Here is a 12,349-nt window from a genome sequence, read left to right as displayed (position 1 = left end):
GCTCTTTAGGTTGGTGTGAACACAGTGCTAAAGAAATCAGAGGGTTCTTTTTTCAAGAGAGTAATTAGCATCTTTCTTTTGGTGGTCCTACAAAAATCTGTGAGGAGAGCCGACGTTAACTATGAACACAGAAGGAGAACTATGAACACAGAGGCCATCAGCACTGCTGGATAAATATCACAGAGTTTATGTCCTGCTGATCAATGGGGCCCTAACAGTGTTGCCTGACTGGTTAATACGATCATGATGTCCCCAATGTCACCACTGTCCAAAGGGACAGCAAACCCTCAGTGCAATGTTAATTTGTGTTCATTCAACCCAAATGTCAAATACCTAGTAGGTGCAAAGGACTGGGCTCCTCATCGCTTTATCTGTATCAGTGGTTTTCAAAGCATTGTATGGAACCCTGGAGGTTCTTTCATGGGGATCCTGTCAGGGTTACACAAAGTCATTACATTTCAACTATTTATCGTGACCCTAAACTTGACCCTAGACCCTAGACTTGAACGAAACAACATATCGCAATACCTCAAAATGTGGAAGCAGATAGGTGAGTCCAACTGTCTTCTAAAGAGACATTAAAGAGATTTAAAAAAATAACACAATGCCACTCTTCTTACTCTATTTTTTTGTTTTGGGAAACCATTACTTCTCATGAAAAATGTTATATATGTTAATATGTGATAAATTTATTGTTTTTTCAATGAATAAATACTTGTAAACTTTCCCACTTGTAATATCTAATATGGTAATTATTAATAAATATAATCCATGTAAACAAAAGGGGCTTTTGGAATCTTTGAAAATTTTTAAAAGTATGAAAGTGTTCTGAGACCAAAAAAAAAAAAAAAGCAAAAATTGAGAACCACTATTCTACATCTATCTCAAATCTTACGGCATCCCAAAACCTTGTTCCAACTTTAGTGGTCTTCCCAGAACTTATGACTGCCTAAAATTATATCATACATTTATTTTTTATTTATCTGTTTTCTCCATAAGCCAATCACTTGCTGAACTATTTGTTCTCAGATCCATTCCTCACCCTTTCCGACACAGAGCCCCCAGGCTTCTATGCCAAAGACCAGGGGGAGCACTGGCAGGAGAGAAGAGGAGGGTAACAGACACCCAGGCACTTTTCCTCACCCTCTCTCCTCTGGACTCATGTTCTTGGCTCTAGGGCCTGTGAACCAGGTCTTTGCTCTGTGCACTCAACTCCTGCTGAGTACCCTGGCTCCCAGGCACCCAAAATCCTTTCCCCTCCTTTTGTCCAACCCTAGGGTCAGAGTGGCTCACGCCTTTTGTTATTACCTGCTCTCTATACCATCCCAGTTTGACTTTCCAGCTCTGCCCATACTCTGGGAAGAGAAAGTCATCTCAGGTTCCTCATTTAAAATAGGGATAATAACAATGGTTAACCAGAACTTCTGTGAGGATTAGAAAAAAATATCCAGAAAGAACGAAGCATGGTGTTTGGCCCAGAATAGGTCATACATGTTCATTAACATGACTACTACTGTTTTTTATTTTATTTTAATTTTTTAAAAAGATTTTATTTTTTATTTGACAGAGAGGTGGAGAGAAAGCACAAGCAGACAGAGCAGCAGGCAGAGGGAGAGGGAGAAGCAGGCTCCGTGCTGAGCAGGGAGTCTGATGCGGGGCTGGATCCCAAGACGCTGGGATCATGACCCTAGCCGAAGGCAGACACTTAACTGATGGAGCCACCCAGGTGCCCTGACATTAGAATTTGACTACCCTGCTGAAAAAATGGAATCTATTGCTTTCAGCTGGTGTTCAAGTTTTGATTCTTAATCAGGACTCTAATGGATATGGAAATTATTTTTTTTTCCAAGATCACTACAATTATGATAGGGTCAACAACTTTTCTCAATTTTTAACTTCAGTTGGAAAAGTGTGCAGAGAATGCTGTAAGAGACATTCTCCTCTGTAATCAGGCATTAGAGCTGCAATAAATCACAAGTCTCCCCTTTTTATATCACTGCAAGAAGGAAATAAAGCTCAAATTCATTCAGCACTTAACTCTCTGCTGGGAACTCACGAAGAGCTTCAAGCACACTGTGACACTTAATTCATAACCTTATAGTAGTTCATAACCTTACGAAGCGGGTATCATCATTACTACCCCCCATTTTCCAGACGAGGAAACAGGCTCAGAGAAGTTCAGGGCTTGCCAAGTCACAGAGCCTGTAAAGTGAGGAATGGATTTGAACCTGGACTGATGTGATGATGGGCCACTCGTTCTATGGCCCTTTCGGAAAACAGAAATAAAGCCATCAAAACACACAGTTCCTGCCCACAGATAGTTTCCTAGGGATCTTGGTATATGTCAATAACATATATCTGCTCACATTTCTCTTCAGAGTCATGGGAAGACAGATGTCCTCAGCTATAGGCTTTTTCTTCCCTACTCTGGGATGGCAAAATATGGATGGTTTATATTTGATGAGGGGCCACAGCAAGTAAATTCCCAGCATTTGACAACTTCTTTCCCTCTGCTCCTTATGGGGTGCATGGTAGGACTCCCTGACTGGGCCCAGCAACCAAGGTGATGTTGAAGGAAGTCACTACAAGGAACGTTCGGTCATCCCAGGATGCTGAGGCTCCACTGTGTCATGCCCAGCATCAGGGCTCCCTCACTTCAGCCTGTCACTGCTGGCAGTTTCCCGTATGAGAGGACTCAGCGGGTAAGCAACAAAACAAACACTCCTGTGGCTGGAGCTCCTCCCTTAAACCATCCTCGTTCTCCACTCTTGGGATCCTGGGCTGAGAAACACCAAAAACCTATTGCTGCTTTTGGAAGAACGGGTTCTCCTTTCCCTATGAGAACACTAACAGTTCATTTCATCTCTCCATGAAGACAAACACTTTCCCTTCCAGAGGCATGCCCTGAGAGTCAATGAGACACACCACTAAAGAGGTATTCCCTTCACAACAGGATTCTTTGACAAGCTTCCTTTAAATATTCAACTTTGTCCAAGAAATGAAAATGTGAGCCAACTGACCAAAAATTCCACTCCTTCCTATTTTTTTAGGAAGACGTCTATTCACCAATAGGAACTACATGGCATCGGTCAGTCAGTCTCCACTTGCCCCACGGTAGTTAGCTCTGCAAGTGTCCACTCAGTGCAAGAGTGTTCTGCCAAGCGCTGTACCCTGGGTCAGAAACAAGAAGGTGGAATGGGCTTGGTACAGGCCATGCAGGCTGTGCCTGTGAAGCATCTTCTGTAGTCCTACTGTGGACCTGGTCCTGCTCCTGGCAGCCAAGGTCAAACAAGGTTAATCTCATCCCACGCAAGTTTACCTTTTCTTCCACTGGTTCCACGAGATGTAGCAAAAGAGGAAGGGAACCTGAATGATCAACTCCAATGTCAAATGTTTGGTATATTAGTGGATTTTTATCCGCGGTTCTTCCCTTTTTCACCTCAATTCACCTGGCGCGTCTATTTCACCATGATACTGTGTGATGCTGAGGGAAGGAACATGTACAGCTTATTCAGCACTGAGCTGAGGGGTTGAAACGTAGCATTTATTGAATACCTTCAACAATCCCGTGATGTAGCTACTGTTACACACATTTTACAGATGGAGAAACAAGCTTAGAGAGACTGAAAATTTGCCAGTAAAAGTTGATTACTGGGATTCAAAGTCACATCTGACAGACACTAATGCTTTGGTTCCTTTTTAACGCTGTCCCCCAACCTCCCGCTCCAGACTGGCTTTTTCCCAGAGCATCCATTTTACTAGAAGAAGACTTCATGGAAAAGCAGATTATGTGAAGGAAAATGGATAGAATTATCACTCAGACGACGCATTTAGCATGAGTTACTAAAGCTAAAATGACAGAAAGGTCCCGTCTGCAGAGGCCTACGGACAATACATGTCCCTAGACCTACAAGATATTTTAAAGGAAATGAATCACTCTCTACACATGGAGCTCTAGGGCAGGCCCATAATTGGATCTCCCTTCAAAATGACATTATTTAAGTAGGTATACCCTATCTACAGGGAGGCATAGCACTGACCCGTAGAACAGAGAGGGAAGGCTGTGGAATCAGGGCTCTGCTGACGAGCCCTGCTCAGATAAAGAAACCTGTGCTCTCTGTAGGTCAGTTGGGAATTCTAGTACAAGTTTATGGGTCTCACTACCCCTCCAAGTGGCTTGTACCACTGCTCCTTCCAACTCCATACTCTATTCCGGGCAAGAGTTCTGGTTAAGTCACTTTTGTCCATCCCACTGTACTTGCCAATGTACATCCACATCCCTACAGCATGGCTCTGAGCTGGCCCCCTTCTCCGTGCAGCAGTGACCGCCACAGCGCAGGCTTCGCTGGCTCAGGAAGGACGCCACACTCACTACCCAAGTTAAAGCAGCAGGCTCCCCACCCCCACCGCGTCCCAGCTTTTGTTTTTCATCTCTGTTTTCCACTGAATATTACATATCCCTTTTGCCTTCCCAACTGATGCTGAGATGTCACAACTTGTCACCTGAGATCTGGCCCATTAAAATTACATAGCACAGGTAATGAAGAACTCAGTGCAAGTTGGGACAGCAGATAATTAGCCTTCCCTTGCAGGGCAGTCTCTAGGTCTTCGGAGCTCCCTGTATCTACTTCCCTTCTTCTCTGCTTCTTATCACAGGGAGGCACTCACCATTTTTCAGAGGCATCTCTTGGGATCTGCTGAGTGGGGGTGGTTATTCAACACTGTCCTCATTAACAGAGGCACCAAGTCACTGCAGTACTGGGTGAACAAGGCAGGGAATTGTGACCAGCCACAATAGACCGTCAATTCTCCAGTAGCCAGTGGGGGTGTGGAGGAGTGGATTCAGCTGTATCTGCGTGTTTTCTATGAATTTACAACTGAACAAACTTGAGCCCCAGGCACCCCAGAGGAGGCAAGTTCTTAAAAAGAGCAGGACCAAGGCCACTTGGGTGGCCCAGTTGGTTAAGCGTCCAACTCTTGATTTCAGCTCAGGTCATGATCTCAGGGTCCTAGGAACAAGCCCAACCTCAGGCTTCATGCTCAGTGCAGAGTCTGCTTGTTCTTCTCCCTCTGATCTTCCTCCTGCTCATTCTCTCTCTCTCAAATAAATAAATAAAATCTTTAAAAAAACATAAAAAGCAGAACCTTGGAGTTCCCATCATAAGGACGCAGTATAATTTCTTTTTTTTCCCCCCCTTTTTTATATTTATTCATTTGACAGACAGAGATCACAAGTAGGCGGAGAGGCAGGCAGAGAGAGAAGAAGGGAAGCAGGCTCCCCACTGAGCAGAGACCTCCCCCCCCATGCGGGGCTCAATCCCAGGACCCTGAGATCATGACCCGAGCCGAAGGCAGAGGCTTTAACCCACTGAGCCACCCAGGTGCCCCAGGACCCAGTATAATTTCTTTCAGATGCAGGACCCTGTCTATTTTCATCCCCCTCACTGTGACTCTTGGGTTTGTCTTAGGACTCTTCCCAGAAAGGGTTTAACATCTGATGAAACAGGCAGAGGTAAATCGAGGATGGTGTTCATTCTGGGGTAAGACTATCACAGACGCGGGTTGTCCGTTGAGACCATGGCTGTGGAGTTGGGCCACCTTGGTTCTGAATCCCAGCCCTGACTGTGTGAAACTGGCCAAGTTCCTTAATCTTTTTCATCTGTGAAACTGAAATCATACTATGTGCCTTAGAGGGACCGTTTTACATTTTAAATGACCTAATATAGGTAAATTATTTAGGGCAGTTTTATTTTTATTTATTTATTTATTTATTTATTTTTAAGATTTTATTTATTTATTTGACAGAGAGGGAAATCAAAAGTAGGCAGAGGTGGGCAGAGAGAGGGGGAAGCAGGCTCCTAAGCAGAGAGCCCAATACGGGGCTCCATCCCAGGACCTGGAGATCATGACCTGAGCCGAAGGCAGAGGCTTTAAGCCACAGAGCCACCCAGGCGCCCCAAAGACGGCAGCTTTGTTATTAGGCCCTCCCAACCAGTAAATTCTTAGAAAGACTAACAGTCTCTTAGATCCCAAAGGCAAATTGTGTTTTCAAAAGCCCTGGGAAAACTTGCTAGCTCACAAGGCTATCTTGGGAGCTCCATTCCTGGCCCTAAGCTGTCTAAGAATACTTTCCCCATCCTCGTGAGAGATCAAATCTAGGTAACCTTGCCCAACACTGATTTCACTGAGTAGTTTGTCCCAGATGTGACTGGTAGGCTATCTCCCCTCTTCTCCACCAATCTGTACCCACCCTCTACTGAGGCTGGCTGCTTTAACACTGGACATTGGCAGGTTCAGGACTCAATATTCCAAAAACCAAATGGCTTTCTCCCTATATAGTTAAGTGTTCATCCCCCAAACCAGGATTTGCTCTAGCTCCTTAAAAAACACTGAAATTTTCCGAAGTCTTTGAGAGATGACAACCTATGGAGAGATACAACCCCAAAACAGAGCAATTCAGCAATGAAGACTGCTAACTTTTAAAAATCTTATTGAGTCTTTTACAATGCATTTTATTGTTTTAGGGATACTGTTCAGAAACTGCCAGTGGTCACCATGAGTTTGTGTTGATAGTTATGCAGAAGAGTATGCAGAGAGAGAAAAGCAATAAGCTCATTTGTTTCTCAGCACCACTTAGAGGGGATCAGGGCTCAGGGCTGGGTGTTTCTACTCTCAGGGCCTCCTTACAACAGTCCTTACAACAGTCCTGTGAGATAGAATTACAGTTCTCAGTTATGCTTTTACCAACATCACAGAAGACCCTGCGAGGGCAGAGCTCCTTGAATCAATTCAGGTCTCCGTCTGCAAAGCCAATGTTAGCCTGACCACAGGTAAATACATTTTGCTGATGTACATGCTGTCTTACCAGTGTTACACAGATTTATATCAAAACCAAAAAATGAGGAAGACCTACAATAAAAAAAAAAAAAGTTTAAATTTAAAGGCTAAAACTGTGGAAGAGCCAAGAGCCCCTTCAACAGATGAATGGCTAAAAAAGATGTGGTTCATATATATAAAGAATATTACTCAACCATCACTAAGAATGAATATTTCCCATTTGCAGCAACATGGATGGAACCGGAGGGGATTGTGCGAAGTCAAATAAGTCAAGCAGAGAACCACCATTATCCTATGGTTTCACTCATATGTGGAACAGAAGTCATAGCACAGAGAACCATAGGGGAAGGGAGGGAAAACCGAAGGGGGAAAAATTGGAGAGGGAGACGAACCATGATAGACAATGGACTCCCAGAAACAAACAGAAGGTTTTAGAGGGGAGAGGGGTGGGGGAGGGGGTCGCCAGGTGATGGGCATTAAGGAGGGCACGTGATGTGATAAGTACTGGGTGTTATATGCAACGAACGAATCACTGAACACTACATCAAAAACTAATGATGTGGGGCGCCTGGGTGGCTCAGTGGGTTAAGCCGCTGCCTTCGGCTCAGGTCATGATCTCAGGGTCCTGGGATCGAGCCCCGCATCGGGCTCTCTGCTCGGCAGGGAGCCTGCTTCCCTCTCTCTCTCTCTCTCTCTCTCTCTGCCTGCCTCTCTGCCTACTTGTGATCTCTGTCAAATAAATAAATAAAATATTAAAACAAACAAACAAACAAACAAACAAAAAAAACTAATGATGTGGGGTGCCTGGGTGGGTCAGTGGGTTAAGCCTCTGCCTTCCGCTCAGGTGATGATCTCAGGGTCCTGGGATTGAGCCCCATATGGGGCTCTCTGCTCAGCAGGGAGCCTGCTTCCCACTCCCCACCCCCGCCTCTCTGCCTACTTGTGATCTCTCCCTCTGTCAAATAAACAAAATCTTAAAAAAAAAACAACAACAAAAACTAATGATGTACTATACAGTGGCTAACTGAACATAATAAAAAAAAAAAGTGAAAAACAAATAAAATTTAAAGACTAATTATAAACCCAGTTCCCTGACACCTCATGTCTGAAGAGCTCTCCCCACAGACAGTTTTATAGTCTCATGTTTCTTGCCACAATATTTTGAGAGAGGATGAAACTCAGCTGTAGCCTCATGAGAAAGGTAGCCAAAGGGATGCAACTATTTCCACAACGCACTTGATCACTGAACAAACTACCCATTTTGGAAAAACCTACAGAGCAACTTGACATTCTGGACATTATGGAAGGTGCTCAAGGACATGAATTCTGCTTTGTTCTCTCAGTGCCTAAAACAGGGCCTGCTTCAGAGCAGAAGCTTTTCAAGCATTTATTAAATGAAAGAATCAATGAACCGTAGTAATAGGTCATTATGGGCTCACGAAGTGTTTTCATGAAGCTAAGTCATCCCTTACCCGATCTCGGAATGGAACATGGAAACACTTCCAGTGCCTGGACATACACTTCAGGCATTTTGTAGGTGATTTTTTTAAACAGGAGCAAACAAAAACAAAATAAAACAAAAACCGAAAAAGAATCACTTCCTTAAAAGTTATAACAATGTCAGGTTTTGTAACATTTTCTCCATCCTAGACAACCTCCTGGAACCACTGATTGAGAAATCTTTAGCTATGTGAAGGAAAATTTGCAAATAATGATTCATGCTATGAATGGTAATGGGAGGTAAGGGCATGGATTTTTTGCTACTCTTGAACCCAAACTCTGACTTCTAAATGACTTACTAGCTGTACAACCTTGGGAAAGCCCCTTAGCTTGTTTAAATATCAGCATCCTCACTGGTAAAATGGAATTTTAATTAACTGAGTTGTTGCAAGAATTAAGAAAGATTAACAGTGGCACTTAGCAAGCCCAAAAGACATGAGTCCCCACCCCCACCGCCTTCCTTGCTTTCCTTCCCTGCTCTCTCCTTGCATGACACCCAACTATTCTAAAACCATAAAGGTAGGTGAGATCATGTAATTAATTTTTAAATGTTCTTATTCCTCCTGTTCAGAGACTTTTTAAAAACATGAGTTGGAGGAGCTCTAAGTTTTCCACTCATTTTTTTCTTAGTGTTAGAACTCAGATATGACGTCCTATTATATAACAGAAAACCAGAGAAGCTGAGGGCTAGAACATAAAAATTATTGTTAACTAGACAGGCCATAGAATAAAGAATGATGTAGCTATTTTCCTGCTGTTATCTCTAAAAGTGGTTGAGGAGATACAATGAAGAGGAGGTGGCCTCTGCTTCTGAACTGAAGGGGGTTTTAGAGCTTTCACAGGGACATCTGTTGACTTTCTCACAAAGGAAGCTGAAGGGGATCAAGGGGGAGTGGAGGACTGTGGTTCACAAGGGAGACACATCTGTTTGGTATGCTCCCAACTGAGAACGCTGGACTTCAAAATAGTACGGGCATCCTAGTTAAACTAGGATCCAGGAACAGATGAAAGCTTTTCTTTCCCCCTGTGTTTCAACGGCAGAGATCAACAGCTGTTTATATGCTTTCATACCTAACTGAGGGTGAAACCTTCACATCTGTCAGTATTTTCCGGTCCCATTTCCTTGGATCACAGTGGGGAGGAGGTGAATTCTGAACTCCTCTCAATGCCCAGGCAAGAACACAGAAATATGCCTGGGATTCAAAGCCCTAATGCTAAGCAGAACTCCCTATTTCTCATCCACCCGGGGTCTGCTGTTTGCAGAGAATTCTTCTTTTACTTTATCCTGACAGACATCTTGATCATTTCCATGATAATGACTCACGGCAGAACAAAGATCAAAAAAAAAAAAAAAAAAGTAGGCTGGAATCAGGGGGAGGAAGAAGAAGAGGAAATGAATTCTAACAGAGAAAGTGGCTCCTAAAGATAAGTTTTTTCAGAAGATGGCAACAATATAATCCAAAGGCAAATGACAGAGGTGAGCAGGATGCGGATGAAGACCTTTAGGACAATGGTGGAGGGAGGTGGTTTTCACTGACCCCTAACATTTCACACTGGAAAATTAAACAGAGAAAATTAAACTCTATGAAGGTGCAGAACAGACTGAGGATGGTGATGAAGGGAGTCAGAGGTTCTGTTTAACTTTCGATCATCAGCACTACAGATACGGTGGGACTTTATAAAGATGATTTTTTCCTCCATCCTTCCATCCATCGATCTGTCTATTCATCCATTTAATAACTTATAAGGCAGCGAGACTGGACTTAGGACTGGAATATTCAAATGAATAAAACACATTCCATCCCCGTAAGAGGCTTTATATTCTCATGGGTGAAAGCCTTCACAGAGGACATGGTATAAAGGATGCAGGAAAATTCACTAGAGAATACAGGGGATTCCAGAAGGAGAAAACAAAATGGATAAAACCAGAGAGGTAAGAAACAGACTGTTTCTGGGAGAATGAAAAGCATTCTGGAAAGTTAAAATAAACAAAAGAGTGGCAGGTGCTTATTACAAGTACAGATTCTTAGGTCTCATCTAAGAGATTCTGATTTGGTTGTTAAACGGGAGGGACAGAGAATTTGCATTTTGAACAGAAGGCCCATGCAATTCTGATACAAATAAATGTTTGACAACTCTAACTTACATAGATTAACACTTCCCCAAAGATGCTAATGGTGCTTCATTTAAAAAAAAAAAAAAAATGCAGTACTGGTTCAAATTAGGAAATACTACATACTAAACAAACTATTCCTTTCTTGGAGATTTATAACGTACATTAGCACATTAAAAGTCCTGCAGTAAAGAAACTGTTTTCACGCAGCACTTTCCAACTTATTTCCCATGCACGAAAAAAACCAAAAAAAAAAAACCAAAACAAAAACCAGTGCCGCTATTAAGATCTCTTAGTACTACGTACTATGGAGCAAAGGTTGGGCAGAGCTGAAACAGAAGATTCTGACCAGGTGAGTAGGTTCTGCAAGCCCTCTGAATGGCTAAGGAAATGTCTGGAAAAAGACAGCAACGTCAATGACTTGGGGGGATACGGCGGCATCTGCTGATTTCCTCCTAGTAAAGTCTAAAGCCATCTATGATGTCCTACTTTCCAAGCAGACTGCCAGAAGCTTCCTTACTCTCAAGTAACACACCATGGCTCTGCGATGTTATTTCTGGTCACCAACTCTATGTGGTAACCACAGCTGCCAGAGACAGTAGAAGTGCCCAGAGTTCAAAGCATCAAGGAGCAGAAACAGAAGGGGAAAGACAAAGAGGATGTATCCTTGCCCGCATTTATTTATCTTTATTGCTATCACATGTTCAGCACAGAGCATTGGCAGTTGGGGAAATTCCTCCTAGCAACAAAAGAAGCCTCAGACAGTCAATGAGGCTTAGGTTCCTAAGGAACCTAAGAGCTTCCCATCCCCCTGAGGTGCCTATTATATGGTTGGGGAGTTCTGGAACCTTGCCTTCTTCCTTCTGTGCTGGTGAGCCAAGGGAGTTTGCACAACTCCACACACTACCTCCTTCCTTAGCAAGGAACGGCACAGAGCAGGAACATGAGGGAGCCGGACAAGTCAAGGCAGCATAGTGATTCTGAGCAAATCGGTTTGTGTGCTGAATATTTCAAGATGTCCATACTGCCCTAATCAATGCATATGCTTCTCTCCCCTTGGTATTAGCTTAATTACTTCCATACCCCCCACCTCAACTTCCCATATGCCACATGGGGACACATATATCCCATCTAGAGGGGATTTCAGCAATGTGTTCCAAATGCCTCTTTTATATCCCAAACCATCTCAGAACTTTTTAATACTACTGTCCAACAGCACAAGTATTTTCTCAGTCATTCCACAAATATTTCCTGATTGCCTACAAAGGTTCCAGGGTACCGTGTTAGACCCTGGAAACACAAGAGTAGAAGTAGGAGATTGCTCATTCCTACTAAACCTTGGGCCTAAAAAACAAAAACAAAAACAAACCTGAATTTTAAATTTAGCCTGTCAGTGCATAGACAATTCCAATTATCAGCAGCATAAAGAAATATAAAAGGGGGGGGCACCTGGGTGGCTCAGTGGGTTAAAGCCTCTGCCTTCGGCTCAGGTCATGATCTCAGGGTCCTGGGATCGAGCCCCACATCGGGCTTTCTGCTCAGCAGGAAGCCTGCTTCCTCCTCTCTCTCTGCCTGCCTCTCTGCCTACTTGTGATCTCTGTCAAATAAATAAATAAAAATCTTAAAAAAAAAAAAAAAGAAATATAAAAGGGAAAGAAGGTTTGGTCCTCCTCCTTGAAGAGTTTTATGGTTCAGAGCACCAAGCAAATGAAAGCATTTGCATCTCAAGTGTCCTAATGTGGGTCCAGCAGCTTACACGAGTGTCTACAGTTAACAGTACGGCCTGGAATTAATAACAAATGATCAAGAGTGGGCAGAACAGAATGCCGGGACCTCTATTTCCCTGGAAGGCCAACCCCTGTTTGCCTGATCCCCAAACAAGCCCGCAGATTCTCACAC

General features: G+C 43.4%; 1 protein-coding gene across 1 annotated transcript in view; it reads right to left on the bottom strand.

The window, feature by feature from the left end:
- Positions 1-12,349, bottom strand: part of MOB3B (MOB kinase activator 3B) — a 200,168-nt gene that overhangs the window by 113,368 nt on the left and 74,451 nt on the right. The gene's annotated exons all lie outside the window — the stretch shown is intronic.

The sequence above is a fragment of the Meles meles genome, chromosome 11, assembly GCF_922984935.1.
Source record: "Meles meles chromosome 11, mMelMel3.1 paternal haplotype, whole genome shotgun sequence".
NCBI classification, from domain to species: Eukaryota; Metazoa; Chordata; class Mammalia; order Carnivora; family Mustelidae; genus Meles; species Meles meles.
The sequence above is the reverse complement of the archived record's forward strand: the minus strand, read 5'-3'. Positions and strand labels throughout refer to the sequence as shown.